Raw genomic sequence first — 18805 nt, forward strand, 5'->3', positions numbered from 1 at the left:
CTGTGGTAGATGTCATGAAAGGTTTACTATAAAAGTCAGTAGAGCATCTTCCACAGACTCATGACTCCTGCTGTCCAAATGGCCCTGCTCATGATTTCTTCCTCTGTTTCGTAGTCTTGACGTACAAAATCATTTTGGAAGAAGAGGCATTTTATTCATTTGTTCGCTAAACCTGGAAAATTATGGAGCTGGTCTTGATTGCACTAAATTTTTCATGTTTATTTAAAAATAAAAATAAAATCTTGTTTGATCTTATAAATGTCAGGATAAAGAATCTAAATTTTCTTATGCCTGGGGATGGGGAAAGTTTTGAAGCAAAGAATGACATAACTTAGTTTATGTGTGAACCAAACTGCCTGTATGGTTGAGTAAGGAAAGACATTGGCATGAGATGGCCCAGAGTTTTACCAGTGATTGTAGTGTAATTAATACTGCCTCATTTCATGATGAAGTTAGATGATGTAGACAGTTAAACATTAATTATTCACTTACTGCTATGGTTAGGGTTTTAAATGACCACAAAAATTCAGAGTGACAATAATGAGAGATGATGTAATCTTTAAGAAGTAGGACTTCTCCATGGCCTTATGTTATTGAAAGTATATCCTTGAAGTGGAGTGAAGAACCCTACATACTTTTAATTTTTCTTTTCTGGCTGTAAGGTAAGATTTCTACTTTCTTTCTCATCTATCTATCTATCTATCTATCTATCTATCTACCTACCATCTATTTAATTTTGCTTATAGTAATTTTATTGTGACATAGCTCAAATTCTATAAAAGTTATCCCTTTAGACTGCCACAGTCTGTGTATGTTATTGTTTACAATGTTGTGCGATCTCTCCCATGTTCAATTCATATTTTCACCACTTGCCCATAGAGTCACTGTGTCCTTAGCACTGATGTGAGTGTGCTCTTCCACGTTGGTTTCCCACCACAAAATCCTTTCTTACTCAGGCCCCATAGCAATAGGACCAATGGATCTTTGCAGTAGAACTCCCAAACCATGGACCAAGGGAAACCTTTTCTCTTGATAAGTTGATTCTCTCAGGCATTCATTGTAATGAAAGGAAGCTGACCGCCTATCGCAGTATTTACACGAAGAATTAAGGCAAATTAGACTTTAAAGGAGCACCACACAGGATAGATTATACAGAGCCAAGACAAAAAGATCAATGGGAGAAATGATCGAAGAATGAGTCTCAATTGTCCTTTTCAAATAAAAAGAACTATGCAGACGTTTAGCTGTTAATTGTTAAACTTTAAGATTTATTTTTGCTTGAGAGAAACCTAGGATGATGAGCAGACTTGAATTGAGTGTGCTTAGTCATATGTGGGCTTTCTCAGCTCCTAGGCAGGTAGAGAGGCATAAGCACACATTTGAATGAGATACTCCTTTCCTGTCTGAAGTCTTCATATTTGGTCTCATTTTAGAATGTAAAAAGCACAGTACTCCTTTATCAGAAAGAATACTTAGCCTGAGAAAGCAGAATTATTGATTTATACATTCTCCTCGAGGTCTTCAGCTTGACTTGTTTTACCAGTCCAGGCATTGTCTGAGAGAAGGTCAGAATATTATAGTTTGATGCACCCACCCAGAAGTGGCTGGCAGTCTACTCTAGGAATAAGTCACAATGCGTATGAACATGGAGGGTACAGGATAGAGGCAAGGGGACAGTGTGTGTGCTTGTGGAGGGCTGCAGTGAAGCCTAAGTGGATGTGGCTTTTGGCTCCTATGTAACTCCATTTCAATAAGAGAAATGTCTGCTTTTATGTAACTTCTGCAGAAAGTATCCATAGGATGCATCCGATGACATGTTGTGGAAATCCATTAATACGACAGAAAGCTGATGAGAGAGTTCGTGCTTGGAATCCTGATGCTGCCGTCTACCACTTCCAAGAATATTAGTAGTCCTGGATTTTACTGAGCTTTCATTTCTTCATGCATAAAATGGGATTGTGGATGCTACTCTTCAGGTTTCCTCAAGGGCTAAAGTCAGCCCAGTGTATAAAATGTTTAAAAACTCAACCTTTAGCACAGAGCAGAGTCGTTTAGAAGGCCTCGTAACACAGAAAGACGGGTCTCAACAGCCAGTTTCTGATTCTGAGGACCCTGCTGTTTAGAAAGATCACTCCATGACAGTTTTGATGCACGTCCTCTAGGGACTCCATGTTGGAAGCACTGCTCATAGCAAGTATCTTAGTACTGTTAAAAAGGATAACTCTCATCTGTCTATAAGATATGTTTCGGTGTGAAGTCACACATTCTGATATTAAAGACACAGACAAGCAAGAAGCAAAGAAATGCACGCCAGTGAATATTTTAATAGTAAAAGGAAGACCTTGGCTATGTGAAGAAAATAACAAAATTGATATGAAGTCAACCATTAGCTTCACACAAACTAAAGCCAAGAATTATGTTTCAAGCTTAATTTCAACTCTATAATGATTTTTTTAATTACTGTATGAGGCCAAATATGAAGATACAGCAGTGTGAAATTAATACTGACAACACTGAGCTTGCCTGTGCTCTGCAGATTAACCAGCATTTTACCCCATCAATAAAGGAATGAGGAAATAAAATTAAAAACTGATAGTGAATGGAATTACTTTTTGGAAGCCAGTGATTATGTCAAGCTGTCACTCCCACCGACGGATTAAACACAGAAAGACAAGCAGAAACATTATAAACCACTCTGAAGCCTCTATCCATCTAGTCCACACACTTGGCAACAATGGAAATCTGAAATCGACTTGGTCATGGCAGATTTGGGCTGCATGTTTAGCATTTCATAGCTTGAGCATCTTGAAGAAGAGAAATCAGAAAGACCTTGGAGGTCATGTGAGATTAGATTTCACTTTCTGAGGCATTATGCTGAATTATTCAATCTAAAGGGTTTTCTTCCCTTCAAGGTAAAAAAAAAATCATTGCGAACAATTGAGAGGATAATTTATGTTAAACAGTAGACTTGACTCAGTATGGAACAGAGAATTTGCCTTATAACACATAAGGTAGTTCTTTGTGCTTTTGAATAGGCAAGGATTAGTTTATAGGGTACTCCCTAACCCTCTTCCTTTCCTTTTTCTGCTCTTTGCCACTATTATAATTTAGACTTGGAAATTACCTACAAGTTTCCTCATTGAGTAAGGAGCCTATAATGAGTCTTGATTTTGGCAGAAATAATGTAAAACTTTTCTTACATAGGAGTTAGGGAATCACAGCATAACAAAATTAATCTAAACTTCAATTTTTCTTTTTCTTTTTTCTTTTTTTCAAGACAGGCTCTTACAATGTAGCCCAACTTAGATTTGGACTCATCTCCTTGCCTTAGCCTCCCAAATACTGGGATTACTGATATGCACTATTATACCCAGCTAAGTTCTCTTATTTCTTTACCCAACTGTGGTCTAGTCTCTCATCAACCCTCCATTGCATTTTTGTTGCTACAATGGTAACAGACTTTTCTTTTTTTCTTCCTTCCTTTCTTCCTTCCTTCCTTCCTTCCTTTCTTTCTTTCTTTCTTTCTTTCTTTCTTTCTTTCTTTCTTTCTTCCTTCCTTCCTTCCTTCCTTCCTTCTTCCCTTCCTTCCTTCCTTCTTTCCTTCCTTCCTTTCCTTTCTTCCTTCCTTCCTTTCTTTCTTTCTTTCTTTCTTTCTTTCTTTCTTTTAACAAATGCAAGTGTGAATAGTTTCTTGCAGACTTACATAGAATAAGCAAGGAGACCTGCCTAGTATATATTTTGTCCTTTTTGTAGGACAAAAGGATGGAACACTAATTTCACTTGTGTTATGATTGAATATTGAATCTCCTTCACAGACATGGCAACTGGAACTTTGTTGTCAACAATATGAATAATCCACCAATTAAAACTGAGCCCTCAGAATCCAATCACATCCGGAAGTCACTAGCTGACAAACCATTCTTCAATGTAAGCTGCTTTCCCATGTATTTGCTGTAGAGATGAAAAATCTGACTGATACAGGATATTAATCTGCTCATAAAGCATCGAAGCAGGGTGCAGTCTGGCTGTTGAAAGGAAAGAGGAAAAATCTGGGATCAGGACACCAAACAACAATAACTAATAGCTAATACCAACAATGATTAATAATAATTAATAATAAGTAATAACAAAGAATAATTAATTCTTTGTGGCTTGAGAAATAATCTGTGTGTCATGTTGAGCAAGAAGCATAACCTTGTTCTTGTTGTTGTTGTTGTTGTTTCCTTAGCTTTTCATATAATGAAGATGCTGGTATTTGCAGCCACTGTCAAAGTTCATGGCTACATGGAGCCTACTTTTGATCTGCTGATGGAAAGAACCTTTTTATGCACATCTACTGTGTTATTAGTGGGATTTACTAGGCAGATTCTACTACCTTTCTAGTCTGATGCATATGAATCATGTTATTAATACATAATGTCAATATTTCTCATTGACATTCAATAACTAGTTTTAATACAACTAATACACTTCCTAGTGTACTAAGCAATAGAAAAATGAAAGTCATTGGAAGATACCCTTGGTAGATCAGGCAGAATTGAAGATCAGAGGCTAAGTATTAACAGATTCATATTCAATGTCATTTTAAGAAATTGCCCTCAGACATGAGAGAAAAGAGGTGTGTATGGAAATCCCAGGCTTGCCCATACCCTAGTATAGACTGTTGCAGCTCTTTCCTGGTGATCTTTCACTTATGGTTAGAGTAGTAAAAATCATGTGAATGAAGAAGAAATGCTATGAATGTTTCCAGAGGACTTCTACTTTAACTGAGGAAGCCAGTTTGTAATACTTACAACCTACATTCTGGATGTGATCTAATGGTGGAGAGGTCAACTTTCTTTGGGAAAGGTATATACCTTTTATCTGTCTGTCTATCTATCTATCTATCTATCTATCTATCTATCTATCTATCTATCTATCTATCTAACTATCTATTGAGACAGGGTCTTCCTAAATAATTAAAGACAGTCTTGTTCTCACTATGCACACCACACTGTCCTCAAATTTGAAATTCTCCTACCTCTGCCTTTGGAGTACTGGCTTATGTGTACTACCATGCCTGGCAGGGAAGAATTTCTGCAGGTTATTTTTTTTTCTCTTTTACTTTTTCTTTGTAGGATATTTAACTCTTTGTGATCTTAAATTTATTTTAAAACAGGATTTGCTACAATATGTTAGAGAATGAAATTCAGGACGAAGAGCCATCAGATGAAACAAATAGGATGGTAAACATTTAAAAATCAGCAACAGTAATTTTCATTCAGATCCAAAAGACTTAGAATGATAAATGTGGGTCTCTCGAAGATTTTTTTCTTAAGAGTTGGTAAATATTAACATGTCTTTGATTCAAGAGTTCATTATTTTTTTATTAAGCTAAACAACCATCACAGGAGGATACGGGTGCTCCATTCTTATTATTTGCAGGAGGAGCTCTGAATGAGAGAGAGAAAGAAGAAGAGTAGTGACCGTGTGCATTAGCCCATATCAGAGCTACCTTGTGGCATAAGGTGTCTGACTTCAGGCTACACTGAGGGAAATATTCTATCTAGTTCTGGGAATCTCTAGGACCAAACTGGAAGACCATCTAGAAAGAGTTATAAGACATTAAGATAAAGCAGTGCCTTTATCTGAGCCCAATCTCAGACCCTCCAGAGTACCAGATGGAAACACACCCACATCTCGTGAGTGTGCCTTGTTCGGTGGGTCAACATACATGTGCCTTTTTAAGTCGATCTCACCCTACAATCTAGTGAGGATAAACTATGTGCAGCAAATGCTCACGTTCTTGACTCATCATAGTTAATTAAGTACTCGAGAGGAGTTAGAGATTGATAGCCCGTGTCACCTCTTGACGCAAACATCCTACCAGATGCGTTAAAGATAGATTTTTATATTAAATATTTTTCAGAGGGAAAGGGGGAAGAATTGAGAGCCTGCAACATGAAAATTGAGAAGACATCTGTCACAGTGACCAAACCTCCAGTAGGCTGAATAATGATTATGAATCTATTACTGTTGATATATTACACAAAGCTATGGGAATAGAGAGATTTGCAAATTACACAGAGAGTAATCAACAGCCAGCAGCAATTGCCGCAGGCGGGCTCTCACACCTGCTGCATGCCTCCCATGGGAAGACACACTCATCTCCAAGCCTAGTGTTACTGACAAGATGGAAAAAATTTTTCTTTCACCTTTAGTTTGGCTTTCTGATTATAAAATAACCAGTTGATTTAGCCAATCTCACTATGGGGTGATGGAAATCATAGACAAAACCCTATTGTCCAAGCTAGTCCTTGGCATTCTTTCCTCAGATCTATAGCCAGATAGGGGGAAAAGGGACAGTTGCTATCTCTTTTTCCTTAGTTTTTCTCTGCAATAGAGTCCGTGCACTTTGAACAATTTTTGAAAACTCATAGGATGTCCAATTTACTTCAAAGAAATGAGAAGGTAGAGAAAAGCTTTAACACAATTTGTGGGTGTGATGCTTGTGAACTATTACTTTTTAAAACTTTTTAAAAATTGGGTAATGATAACGATGATTAAAGTGTGTGTATGTGTGTGTGTGTGTGTGTGTGTGTGTGTGTGTGTGTATTAGATTAATATTGGGTGCCTTTCTCGATCATTTCCCATGTTGTGAATTGAAGCAGGGCATGTCATTTGAAGAGCCAACTACCTTATTTAGTCCAGTTATCAGCTTGCCTTGAGGATTGTCTGCTAGACTTTCAGGCACTGTACTATGCCCATCCAGAATTTATAGAGGTCCTGAGGATTTGAACTTAGATCCTTACATATGCGTGGTAAATGCTTTTTCCAGTGGTGAACTATCTCTCTATGTCCTGAAAGTGTTTCTTTGTTTGTTATTATTACTTAAAATAAAAAATTTATACATATTTATGTGTGTGTGTTTGTGTGTTTGTGTGTGTGTGTGTGTGTGTGTGTGTGTTCTAGTAACTGAATTCAGATCCTCTGCAAAGGCAGCAAACACTCTTTTATTTATTTATTTATTTATTTTTTAACTCTTTTTTTTATTAACTTGAGTATTTCTTATATACATTTCGAGTGTTATTCCCTTTCCCGTGGCAGCAAACACTCTTAACCACTATCCTGTCTTCAAAGCTTCTCCCCCATTTTTTTAAAGATGAAAGTAGAAATGTCCATCTAATTGTAGTCTCAGGATCTCCTTAACAAAACCTGTGAGATGCTCAGTGTTGATTACAACATGGAGGAGTCTATGTTGACTGGCAACGAAAGACTAAAGTCCCAATTTCCCCACACAATGTAGTGTAGGCAACATGTTGCCTTTCTTTGAAAGATGCATTTGTTAACATAGAAGGGAGGTTTCCTTTGTAGCTTGTCTCAGTTGTTTCTGATGTATGGGGAAGTGACAGCAGATATTATTTTACGCTGGAGAGCTTCTTTGCATCAAGTTGAAAAGAGCATCCTCTATTCCTTAAGATTTGTCCTTATCAGCTACACATTTGCAGTAATATGCAAATTTGTTATGACTGACCTGGGAAGTAGTTTCTAGGTCTGTGGGGTGAACTATTTGCTCAACCACATGCAATTACTTTTGCAAGCTGTGTTTGATTGCTTGCTCAGATGTGATGGGTTGGTTCTTGATGAGCCCTTACTATACTGAATTTCCACAGGTACATTCTTGGGATTTTATGGAGTCTGACACTGGCAGACATTGAAGGCCATACCTGAGAGGACAGCTCTGATACCAGCAGTATTTATGGCAGACAATTTACACCATTATATCTATTATTATAGCTGTTCTGGCATTTTATGATCCCATTCAGTTCCTCCTTTTTTGTATAGGTTTCTGTCTACAGAATACTTCTGACACTAATGAAGCTGTAGTTTATAAATCACTGATACACACATAAACACATACACATAGAAATGTGAGAGGTCACTTTCTCACGAAGAAACTACCCAAAGCCAGAATAATAAAGTTGAAAGGATCTCTGTGCAAAGTTACATAATGAAACATTTTGTTGGGAAAGTTTAGGAAACACTAACAGGACTACAATGGCATTCTTCCACCAGGGCTAACAGAAATACTACTCAGGAAAAGGCAGGAAGAGTTTTCAGAGTCTGTCGCGGGTGGAGACTGCTTGCTGTTCTAGGGATCTGGCTTCACAGAGACTACATGGGTTTGAGCTAGGTCCTCTGCATGTATGTTATGGTTGTTTAGCTTAAGGTGTTAGTATGTCTCCTGACAGTGAGAGTGGAGTTGTCTCTGACTCCTTTGCCTGCTCTTGGAATCCTTTCTTCCTAGTGGGTTGTCTAGTCCAGTCTTGATATGACACTTTGTGTCTAGTCTTACTGTAACTCGTTACACCATTTTAGGTTGACATCCCTGGGAAGCCAGCTCTTTTCTGGAGGGAAATGAAAGAAGAGGAGTGGATCTGAGGAAGAGGGGAGTGAGAGGAACCAAAGGGAGTGGAAGTGGGAAAAACTGTATTCAGGATGTGATGTTTGATAGAAGGACTTGAAGAAAAAGAAAATGTTTTCTGAGAGAAGAGAAGCACAAATCAGTTGGTGCTGGTCATCTGATGTTGCAGCAACTGCTGGTATCAGGCAGCTGCTCTATAACTTGGGCTCTCATGAAGTATTTCATCCAGCATCTCTCTGAGTCAGGACTCACTCACTTTTCACTGTATCAGATGGGGCCCATTTTTGTCATTGCTGTCATCCAACCCTTTCTTCTGAAGGTTCAGTAGTTGAAAACACAAGACAACAACAGGAGGAGAACATGCTTTCACTAATGTGTACATGAGAATCATACAAACTATGGCACTCAAAGGGAGAATACAGTGGAAGCTTAAATTCCTCTTCATAGAAGAAAGGGAATGTGGTACATATAGGACTGTACCACTCTTAGATGGGGAAGAAAGTCGTTTTTAAAGGTAATAAGCTCAAGAACAAGGTGCTGGGACAAAATTCCTCAGGCTCTCTCTGTGTGGCATTCAGTATTCTGTCTCCTTGATCTGAGGTGGATCTTCCCTGGTTAATGCCAGTTCAGTAAGAAGAGTAAAAGCAGCTCTGTTTTTCTTCAGAGATTCTGTCTTTAGGTCGATAAAGTAACTTTGGAAAAATCTCTTCCCTGTGTCTTCTACTCTCAATTTCAAGTCCGAAGCAGCCCATCTGGGGGATTTGCTCTCTGAGCCTGTGTATTGTTTCAAAGCTGTATCTTTTGAGTTAGTTCAATTCCAATGTCCAAAAGCTTTCAATATTATGTGTGGATGTGCTGTCCAGTTTCTGACCGGAAGACCTGACAGCTTGGCCAGATGCACATAGAAGTTGTGATACACTACAGACCATGGTGCATGAGGCTGGAGGGCATCTACTCTTTAGAGGGTGAATAAATCCCTCTGCAAAGCGAAATACAGTTACTTCTGGATGTAGCTGTCTAAGAAGTTACGTATTTGGAGACTACTGTACCACATGAATTTAAGAAGGCGCTCCCAGCAGTCAGAATGGTCCAGTGTGACTGAAAGTTGTTGTTGTCTGAAGTCAAAAGACAGGAAGGCCTCATAAATGCCCACTGCTGAGAGGTCCCATCACTCCGTCCTCCAGAAATGTAAGATTTGAAAGGGGAGAATATTAATTGTTCTTTGTGACTGGAATAGCAAGCCAGGAAGAATGATCACAGCCATTAGAAAGTGGGGAAAGATCTTTGAGGCAGAAGCCACCCTTAGCAGCTTCCACACAACTTCACCTTCTTTCTTAGGCCTGTTCTTTGGTTTGCTATGATTATGTGAAAGCCCTGTAGTGTTTCTGTTCATCTTCCTCATCATTTCCTTGACTATTACAAGTTGGTAACTCTGATCTTTCACTAATGCACTTGTACTTTTGGCTCATTGGCTCAATCAATCAACATTTCCATGCTAAGTTCATTCCAAATTCATATGAGCTGAGACAAGTCACCCACAGAACTCAGTCACTCAATGGAACAGTGGCATCCCTGAGAATCTTTAAGAATGAAACGAGGTAATACAAATGGAACTGGAGCGACAGATTCCAACCCACCCAGAACACACCAAGTGCACTTATCCATATTACAAATATTTATTTACATCAACATCATTAATTGCAATCTTTACATGAGCAAAATCATATTTGGAACACTCTGTTTTAGATGTGCTTGTATCTCTGAAATGGAATTTTAATCAGCATTTCCAAACATTACAGAGACATACTCATTTATTAATCATAACCCTCATTTTCTTCAAGAAACAACTTAGTGAACATTTCATATGTTCATGCCTAGTTTTGTGTGTATAAAGATCTAGCTACTATCTTGAACCAATCTAATTTATGCTGCTCAATTTAGGATTTTAATTAATAAGATGCTTTCTCTTGATTTACATTTTCCTTCATTAATCATCCTTTGGCTTTAAAGAAAAAATAACTGATATTCTTTGAAGATAGTTCTGTATAATACAGCTAGCTCCCTACATTTATGTAAGAGGAAAAGAAGGCCCAGAGGTGAGCACAATTTAGGTTTTATAATTACACAGGTGATTGAATTATTAAGAAGATGGACAGAATCCTACTGGGATAGCTATACTCGCCTTCACCTTTATCTTTCTCTAAAAAGACGATTCTTTGATGCTCTTGAACATTTGTTCCAACTAGCTCACTGAGCGGTTTGAAGCTTATTCAAAGGTCACAGTTTCTGGGCAAGACTTCATTCATCCAACCAAATGGGCTAAAATACAAAGGAATGTAAATACTTCCAAGTAATATCTGGGAGAGCCAAGATTTCCAGGCTGCTTCTCTTAGGCATTGTTTTAGCTTTGGAGAGCTCTGTTTGGAAATGAGAGTGATCCTCCAGAGGGCCTGGAAAGGAAGTAGAGTTGCTGCCCTCTACAACACAACAGAAACTTGGCCTTGGCATCAGTGGAAAACTTTCTGAAGTGTTCTCTTAGATGTCGTTGAGAGAAATTGCTGAACTCAACACTTCCCTCTTGGCTTCAATACAAGAGCTAAAGTTAAGCTATTTAACCAAAGCTAGGTTTTGAAATATCATACCAGCTACTTTTTACCCTTCATGAGCTACCACATTAGCCCTTGCATGGACATATTCTACCATGAGAGCTCCCAAAAGTCACTCCTGTGTGTTCTATCCAATGATGTCTTCATTTCCCCTTTGTTGATTTTAGCTTTAGCAGATAAAAAGAAAAGTCTTCCCGTAGTAAAGATTTTTTATAGCCGATTCTCTACTTTGGGAAGTGAAATAAGAGCTGATGAAATTAACATGATGAAAAAAAATCCGTATTATCATTCAAGCTTAATAATACCGTACCATACTAAATTTTAAGTAAAAAAAAATGTGCAATAAAAATATAGTATTTTTTTTCCCAAGTATCTGAAATCACATTTATAGGTTGTTTGGGACAATCTGAGCCTGTATTGGACACTGAGTGTATAGTTCTCACTCATGAATTCCTCAGCTCACAGGGGTAAACAAACAAAAATGTTTCCCATAAAATTCTAAGATTAGTCCAAGTAGCTAGTATCACCTATCTTCATTGGTATTATTTCTGTCAAAAACAAACTATCCTCAACTTATAATTACTCAACGTACAGTCTTTGTTTTACTTCAGAACAGTGTAAATGTGATGCATGTTCAGACATCATCCTTTGAACTTTTCAGTGTTGCTCCTCTACCAGGCTAACGCTGTCTATCTCATAGGTTGGTCAGTGGCAGCAGCCAGAGGCTTCCTGCCACCATGTGATCAGGATGTAGATGTTCAGTGCTCTCCAGAGAACTCAGTTATTACCACACTCTTTGGCACGATAGATGCCTTACATGCACTTTTGACATTTTTAATATTTTGAGGGGAGTGGGTCTGGGACATAATCCCACCATCAGTTGAAGAGTATCTGCATCTCAACTGCTTCCAACAGAAAAAGTTCTTTCCAGAGTTGGTCATTGACTCTATTATTCTTGAGTAATGGGCACTGACTTCAATAGAAAGAGGGATAATGGAAGATAAGTCATCTTTTCTGGGAAATACTCATCTCTCTTGCAGAATTCTTGAGGGAGTTTGAAGTCTTGCTATGAAGAGTTACATCTGAAGGACCACACTGTCCAGTTGAAGCACAGATTCCCAGTGATTGGGTGGATTAATTTTCTTGCTCAGATAACCCTGATGCACTAAGGAAGTTCCACACGTCCCTAGTCTTCAGTGGGCAGGACTCCAGTGGTAGTGGAAAAGTCCTGCTCTCTATGTCAAAACTGTTATGCACTAGGACCAAAACCAATGAAGGTATTAACGGCAGGTATAAGTCAATAAGAGACATTCCCCATCTTGCAGTTTAGATGATTCATCTAATCTCTGCACAGGCAATTACAGCAATAGCTCTATGTATATTTCAGATGATCATCCTGTTTCTTGTCTTGTGGCATCATCCCACAGGACGCTCTGGTACCTGGAGTACAAAAGGAATGCAGTAGTTGTCCTGAGTCCTGAGGCTTCACTCTCCTGGTAGCAACCTTCTCCAGCCAGCGACTTTTGTTACTAAAAGGAAAGCTTCCTGACAATCAGATAGAGTGTCAGAAGGCCTTGGAGAGTTAGCTATACGAGTCAGTAAATTCGATAGACATTAGTGAATAATAGACAAAATGAATAAGGCTGGGGGGACAGGAAGAAGAATTGGGGGATGAGCACCAAAGCTGAACCAGCATGAGTGAAAAAAAATGGGTCTTCAAGCCTTGGCTCTATTGGGAACAGTAGTATAGAAATATTTCCGCTGTAAGTGAAATCATGCTATAAGGGTATTCACATGTGAAGCCCTTGGAATGGGCCTCTTACAGGACAGAGGTACTATTAGTATCCTGAGTCACATGATAGCTCTTCAGTCAGTGCCAGCCATAAATGGGCAGTTCTATAGATGGCAGTGAAGCTACCATATCCCATTGCTTATTGACTACGTAGCCACCACGATGCTGTAGTACGATGAATTACTAAGCTGTGGTCAACAAGCCAGGCATATGCGTGCCGAGCTCCGACAGTTGCATACGATATAATACTTAAAGGCTTTACAATGATCATAACTGACTTGGGTGTTTAATATTATGCAAGTCTTATCTTGTTTTAAAGTGTTCTCATTCTCTTCCTTATTAAAAAAAAAAAAAAACCAGCTGTGGAAAGATGATGCTGTGTTCTAGTCAGAGTAGCCTCGAGCATCTTGTGAGTGTCTCCTGGTTGCACTAGGGACACATTGAGTGGACCATATCCTCTACTTTTGCTTAAATTTATTCTTGCTGTCTGCACACTGATCAACCTGTGCATCTCTAAGAAGTGTCCCTGTCATTGAGCAGCACATGCGTTAATATTCTCAGTTGGTTCTTCAGCCTCATCAGTTTTTATATGGAGAGGAGATCAGGGCTAATGAGCGAACAGGACCTGAAGGGGACGGTTTCAGACTGGTTTGCTACCATATTGGTTTCATTCCCCTAGGGTTGTGCAGCCGGTGCCTACTCTGAATTTTGAGTTAACCAAAGAACGTAAGTATAAAAGCATTTTAATCTCTTGGAAGCAGTTTGTAGTTTCTATAGGGACATGTGCTACAACTTAAGTGTAAAGGAGGCCGTCTGAGTCTACCAAAAGCAACACAGAGTGAAAAACGGTTCAAAAGATCAAGCTGAACTTGGATCCCATGTGGTAAACACAGCTCACAGACCCATGTCTTCCTAGTACCTAATCGCATCTTCTACACTGCCACTTAGTACATAACAAATGAATGAATATTCTAACATTTGACATAAAGTGGGATAGCTCAAGCCACTTAGGTCAGATGATAAAATACAAAGAACTTCAGTCTTTCAACTTAGTGAAAGCGTATAGTTTTGAAAGAATGTGCGTGTGTGTGTGTGTGTGTGTGTGTGTGTGTGTGTGTGTGTGCTTTAATGTGGAAAATTTTACGGATATTATTTGAGGAAATCAGTTATTTATTGGTGGTTATAGTTCCATGAGATCCATACATCACAAATAAGTAGCAAAAATAGCTTCCTTTTCAACTTCAACCAAATGAGTTTAATTTGCATGCACCCAAAGTCCTGAGGACCCCGGTGCAGGCGGCAGCAATTCTGCCCAACATCAAAGACACCAGAGATCAAAACAGAATCAGACTCTGAGGCAGGGAGTCTCTCACTTCCAGTCTTAACAGGCATGTTTGTTTCCTCATTTGGTGTTGGTCAGTTCAAGGCGATATCAAAGTCCGTGGCTGCTACTGATGTCTGAATGGCTCCATCGGAACCTCGGAAGCGGTGAACACCAGGAGAGCCAGACAGGAGAGGGAAAACCTGTGGTCTCTGGAAACTTGAAGCCGCCTTAGCATGTGCAGTTATGGACGTCCCATAGTGCCTCCTTTGCTCTCTGGAAGGGACTACAATCGCTGTTGACCGGACATGCTTTCCCTTTTCTTTTCCGTTTGTTTTTAGCATGTGACCAACCTGAAAATCTCAAACCTCCTTGTCGAAGCTGCCTGAGGCAAAAGGGGCGGGGGCTTTTTTTTCAAGGTTTGAAATATCGTTTGTTAGGCCGGCTTCTTCCACTTTCCTTGTTTTGTTTTTGCAGAGGGGAAACCAGAGCCAAACAAACAGCGAGCTTCTGGTGTCTTAAAAGCAGGCCAGGGTAGCTTAAGGGACGCTAACACTTTCAAAGATCATTTTTTTTTGTGTGAGACACAATGATTGAAGGCAGGCCTAGAAAAGAGCACAACCGGATTCAATTCACGTGACAAAAGGAAATTGTACAAAGTTTAATCCATTCCCATTACAGTCTCGGGATTGCAATCTCCTTGGATGCTAAGCCTAGGAGTGATTTTTTTTTTTTCCACCGACAATATGCATCATCAAGTTGCTTTCGAAGTGGTGCTGTGGGCTGGAGGGAGGCGGCTCGAGTTATATAACATGCAATTTAAGATAATGGCCTCTGAAAAGGAGAAATTAATATAAACAGAGGAGCCCAACAAAGCCTCAGTCATCTAGAAGGTGGTTTCAGTCACCACTGACATTAAACAATATCCCCCCCACCGAGCCCACGCGATGTTTATTATCATTTAATTTTTCGCTCAAATCGAGGCTTTCTTATCATAGTGTCGCAGGGATTGCAAGCTCCCTTATGACTACAATTGGTAGGAAAATGCATTCCTCCGAGTGAGGAACGAGATTCAGGAACGGCGCGCTCTCTCTCCTAACCTTTTGAGGCTTTTAAACATTTTCTACCAGAAGCATTAGTAGAAAAGCCGGAGCTATAGCGTTTCCATAATTATCCCAGCAAATGTCTTTGTTCTTCTAATGATAGAACCCATACTTTCAATTTGCAGTGCTTAATAACGGCAGCTGTCTTGTCTGCTCAACTGTGGGGTTTCAGGGCTCCCATAATTATTCATTTTCACGCACTTGACAGTGGGTGTTTCCTTGAAATATTTCAGGCCACAACCCAAGAAGGAATTTCAGAAATCCTTTTAAGGGTTCGGTAATACATAACAATATTGAATTATGCATTAATAAAACAACGTTAATTGACTCAGAGGTGCATAAACCCTAATTAACAGTATACCTCGGTACCGGGAGCACCGGACTCACGCACGGAGGCAAGCGTAACGACTGTATCATTAATGCATGAGGGTGGTTGTCTCTCAGGCCCTAAAATCACCCACTTCGTTCCTCATCGTTTCTACACTTTTTCCTCATCAAACCTCCGCTCCGACTTTTCATTTTCTTTCTTTTCTTATTTTTTAATCATGTGTTGCAATAATTTCAATAGATGTGTATTCATACTCCAGTAATCTTTTCTCCCTCTCCTCATATTTCTAAATAAAAGTTATTAATGACTAACGGAAAAGTAGTTGGGGGACAAAAATAAATCTATCCACTCCACAGACCAGGCAATGGGCGCTCCATCCTTCTGATATGCATGGAACTAATTACAGTGATAAATAAAATATGAATATGTGGAATAAACAGGGCGAATCACTTTCCATTATTGTTTGTTCTAAATGGAAGTATTGTTTCCTAGCGAGAATCCAACCCACGCTCTGTGTCACCACTGACAGCGATGGGCTTTAGTTTATGCGCACAAATTGCTTTTTTCTGACTGTGTTTATATGTGCCGAGAGAGCGGTTCTGAAGACAAGGGAGGTAGTTTTATGGACAAGCCTGGAGAGATGCTGCAGAGAGTAATTGAAAGAGAGAGGTTTTTATTACATTATAGGGGCGGCTGCACATGTGTGGCGTGGGAGGAGAGACAAGGGTAGATGGGTGCTGCCAGGCACTTACAGAATAGGGACAGGATATTTCTGCTACGATATGAAGACTCTTCATTGGTCCTTTTATTAAAGGATCTGTGTCAATAGTAGTATAGAGAAAAGATGTTACACGTGGATCACATTCTCCACTTATTATAAATAATTTGTTCTAATTTTTAAACAAAAATGGATTGTATATTTTGTAGCATTATATAATGAACATGTAATTTAATTAACTTATTATTAAAATTTTTCTTGAAAGTGTATATATATCCTTGCTACTCTTATATGGATTTTATTAGTTCACAATAGTACAAAAAGACTTATACTTTTCTTATTTATTAGTAGTCGCTGAACAATTAATTAATTTTCAATCTATTCATTTCTTTTTAAAAAACTGCTATGCATTTTTGTTAAATGCTGGTTTGCTAGTTTTTTGTTTGAATAAGTAAGTTTAATTTTTTTTTCCTCATCTAGTTCTGAGATTGGGGCTTAAAATAGTCCACAGACAATACTATTTATTTCTCTAATGACCTAGAAAATACTCCTCACTATACATAAACAGGTGTGGGACTATTTCTGGAACACATCAGAGTCCACCTGAAAGGCAGATGTGCTTGACCCTCCACCTAGTGCATGGCCTCATTCCCCAAAAGATGGAGGGAGCGTGGCTCTGCGATCACACCTGGAGAACTCTGGCACCACTTCTGTTCCCTCATCACTTTGACTCCTAGGAGTACCATTTCCTTTTGACAGTTTCTACATCCACCCTTCTCCCAGCCTTAGCTTCATGATTAACAAGTTCTCAGGACTATTGATTGAATGGTTTATCCATGAAATCGGTCAGTGTCGAATATAACCTACAAAAACTGAAGTGTCCTGACAGACTGGTGAGGATGCAGGTCTGAACAAACCTTTCCAAGAAGAAGACTGGTCAGGATATGACCTATGTATGGTCCTTGGATGTGGGGGGTTGTGGGCAGTGGGCAGTGAAAGGCACCCTGATTCCTTAACAAAGGTTCTTGTGCCCACAGATCACAAAGGAAACTAGGAATGTTAATCATGTTGGAGTGTCTTCTCAACGGAGGAAGTGCCTGTTTTCCACCCAGAAGGCTGTGAGGAGACATTGTCAATGACCTGCTGACTCATGCGACTCATGCTATCCATATAAGCTCACCTAACTCTTCCACAGTATTTATCCCAGACTCTCCCTCTTTCGACTTTATCTTTAGCTCCCAGTCAATAGAGCCCATCCTTAAGGAAGATGTCCTACATATCTTATAGCCTGCTGATATCCATATTTTCTCAATCAGAGACCACCCTGGATTATGGCCTTTAAGCTATAGAACCTATTTTCAAGGTTACCAGTACTTTGCAAAGGATTTTTTTTACATAGTCACACCTTAAGCTTTATTGTGTACCAGGAATTGGAATGATTGTTGCCTGGAAACCTGAAATGGGAATGACTGTTGCCTGGAAACCTTTCCCCAAATTGTACTGTGTTTAAATATGCTGGCAATAAACTCCCTGGCATCAGACTTCTGAAGTTTGATCCAGTCTGACTAACTCAGATCTGAGTGTTCATTCGCTTCTCTTTGCAATTCATTTCCCTGCTTGCCATGATGCTTACTGAGACCCCTGAACTTGAGGATTAAAATCACCACCAGCCCAGATTTCCTCAGTCTGTGAATTATCTGCTGGGCAGCTCAGCACTTTGGGGACACTGAATGATCACATAGTGCACCATACAAAATATGCTGAACTTGTTGGGGGAGACAGGATCATATTTGGGAACAACAGGAAACAAAATAGAATGTTCAAATTCCTGGAGAGTCGGGCTTCAACTGGTGAACTTCAAGATAGACACAAGTAAAACTGAGACCATAAAGAAATAAGTAAAGCCATTAATCTGGGCTCCTATAACCCACTCAGATCAACTAAGACTACAAGGCAATTTTAAGGTAAAAGTCTTCAAAGTATACATATTGCTGTCACCAGTGCTTCAGGATGTTTATTTCCGTTTAATAAAAAATACATGTTTATCATTTATGTGTTCCAAAAATGAGTGTGAAACTGTGTTGGACGGAATACATGACCATTATAAATTATAACCATGAACTGAAATATTGAGGAAAAACTGCAAAATGCAGGGGAACGTGTGATTGGACAGGAAAAATGAAACCATTACATAATTATAAACCATGGGTGATTTAAGTCTGTCCAAGAACCAGATTCAGTGGAGAACAAAAACTCAGGTGTGTATAATGGCATGTCTGGGAAACCTTCCCAAGCAAAATTATACCTATGGTCTGACTTGTACCATAGGCTGTGCTTAGCCTACAAAAGTTAGGAGGAAAAAGAGGGAATAAAACCAAATGCAGTAATGTTGAGGTTTAAAAATAGACCACATGTGAATATATATATATATATTCCAGAGACCTATGTATGACCTTACAATGTATGGGGTAGTAAGAAACATGAGACTGGTATGATAGTTAGGCTCCCTTTTCATGTGTTCTCTTGAATGTTA

The sequence above is a fragment of the Rattus rattus genome, chromosome 1 (genome assembly GCF_011064425.1).
Source record: "Rattus rattus isolate New Zealand chromosome 1, Rrattus_CSIRO_v1, whole genome shotgun sequence".
Taxonomy (NCBI): Eukaryota; Metazoa; Chordata; class Mammalia; order Rodentia; family Muridae; genus Rattus; species Rattus rattus.